The sequence below is a fragment of the Montipora capricornis genome, chromosome 8, assembly GCF_036669925.1.
Source record: "Montipora capricornis isolate CH-2021 chromosome 8, ASM3666992v2, whole genome shotgun sequence".
NCBI classification, from domain to species: Eukaryota; Metazoa; Cnidaria; class Anthozoa; order Scleractinia; family Acroporidae; genus Montipora; species Montipora capricornis.
This window is the reverse complement of record NC_090890.1, coordinates 1,080,716-1,083,215: the sequence shown is the minus strand read 5'-3', so window position 1 is coordinate 1,083,215 and position 2,500 is coordinate 1,080,716. Positions and strand designations below refer to the sequence as shown.

General features: G+C 40.8%; 1 protein-coding gene across 2 annotated transcripts in view; it reads right to left on the bottom strand.

Moving 5' to 3' along the window:
• Nucleotides 1–2,500, bottom strand: part of LOC138014613 (uncharacterized) — a 102,438-nt gene that overhangs the window by 64,161 nt on the left and 35,777 nt on the right. The window lies entirely within an intron of this gene.

Below are 2,500 nucleotides of genomic sequence, written 5' to 3'. Positions count from 1 at the left end.
TCCCAACCGCCACCCCAGGCCCCTCACGTCCAAGGGCACTTTGAGATATGGAAACAAGTCTTTACCGAAAAATGTAGCTCAAGGTTTGCATAATAATAGAGTCAAATCCCCAAACGTCAGCTGCCATCAAAGACTTGGAAACGTCCAGAATTTTGAGGGAGGTGCTTGATGATTAAGTACCAGGAGAGTGTCCCCAGGGGACCCTTGGTTATTTGTTACGACTCGCTCCCTTGGAATGAATGTCAGCATGAGAAAGGCCATAGCTCAGAGCTAAATGGAAAATAATAATAATAATAATAATAATAATAATAATAACAATTCAAGATTATTTACAAAATATAATTAATAAAATTAATATAGGAAATTTCATAAAAATTTAAATTCATGTATAATACAAAAGCATTTAGCTTGAAAATTGCCCTAAAAAACTTAAGATGCCTTGCAGTCTAAGGAGCGTTCTATCTTGCTGTGAAAAGGCGTTCGTGAACCTCTCGCGCAGTTCGAAAGAGATTTGTGTCCTGAGCCATGCGATAACGGTGTTATACGCCTCGGTGTCCTTTTGAGCTATCTTATCTGCAAGATGCTTTAGGAAATTTAAACGCTGACACTAATTTCCCATTCCGCCATTGGTTCCAAACACTAAAGGTGTGAATGAACCCATCTATACATCTAACACCCGCTGCTGGTACTTGCGTTTCTTCTCGTACTCTTGCTCTTTGAATACTTCAGATGTTGCCTTGTTCTGCTAACACTTGGATTTAAAGTGCATAACTCTTACATCAAAAAATGCCGTAACTCCTCTTGACCAGAAACCTCCCGCCTTAATGTCTAATCTTGCCTCAGAGCTTGTGACAGCACTTCTCAAATGTAGCCGCTCGTTGTCGAGGGGTTGAGGGCGTGGTTCAAATTCCACATTGTTGCAAACCTTATTGATGACTGCCGTTAATAAGTGTCTGCGCTACAAAGCCCCCCTTTTTTACGTGAGAGGGAATGGCCTACAGTATATTTATCTCCACACACACAGACTTGGTAGATCGACTAGACGCAACTTATACCGTAAGCATGGTAAGCGTAGCGAGTTTATTTAGGGTTAAGCTATGCTTGTCAAATAGGATCAAAATGTCGAAATGCCAATATATATGTTGAAATTTCGATATGTATGCCCAGATCCAAAAATAAATGTCGAAATGTCAATATTTATCTTCACTTGCAATATATGTTTCCACAGTTTGCAAAAATATATATCCAAATCGATGTACGGATCTCGTTTTATATTGCCTCGTTTTAATGTATTTTTCGACATATCTATCGAGGCTGCAGTGTCGACATATATTTCGGCGTGTGATCTTATGCAAATGAACTGACCCGTATCCTGAGAAGAACGAAAGCGAGGCTGTACCAATCAAAAACATGGCGGCTCAATGGATTGCAAATGTTGATGTCTTCTTCGATTCTTTTGTCCGTGTAATCCACGGCCCCAGAAGTCATTTGTCCACTGATTATATAGATAGCGCAGTATTCTGGTGTCGTCAACTAGACGAGTAAGAACAAACATTAATATCAACGCTATTACCTTCTAGAGTAGCGAAATCAAGGCCCGGTCAAGAACCTTTCATTCGAGATCTACAGATGTTAACTGCATTCATAAGAAATCTCAGAGAGCCCATTTGCATAATATTACACGCCGAAATATATGAAGACACTTCAGCCTCGATATATATGTCGAAAAATACATTAAAACGAGATCCATACATTGATTTGGACATATATTTTTCCAAACTATGGACACATATATTCCAAGTGGAGATAAATATTGACATTTCGACATTTATTTTTGGATCTGGGCATACATATCGAAATTTGAACATATGTATTGACCTTTCGACATTTTGATCCTATTTGACAAGCATGCTATGCCCTGATCTGCGAGAGGCATTTAACCAAGAACTTGCGCCCTTGTCTCTCGATTGATTATTTAGTCGCAGCAGATCTGAGGAGAGAGTTGAGTCAGTGCTTTCCATTTTCTCTTTGTCACGCGCCCTCTTAAGTGACTGATTATGTCTCTTAAGCTCCTCCGTAGATCTTTCGCCTGGCGCCATAAATGTACTCTGCGATGTGATAGAATCTACGTGCGCAGTATTTATTGACTTCGAGGCAGCAAACTGTTGTGGCGCATCAGCTCTCAAATCTGGCATGCCCAGACCCCCTTGAGCCGTTGTTAAGGTGACAAGTCGACGCACCTCATTAGGGAGAAGATGTGATTGACCGAACAAAGTTGGAAGAAGTAGGTGTAAATCACCTGGATTGGATCGACATAATCCTCAAACGATTCCATAGTGCACATGAAGTAGGTGAACTTTGACTTGTACCCTTTTGTGAAGGCAATGTACGCTGTGTGAGGCTGACTCTTTGCAATTTCGGAGACCCGTTCGATTTCCTCTTACCATATGCGAACTTTCTTTGTATTCTTGCGGTCTGATTCCAGGGTTCTTGTCGAGCG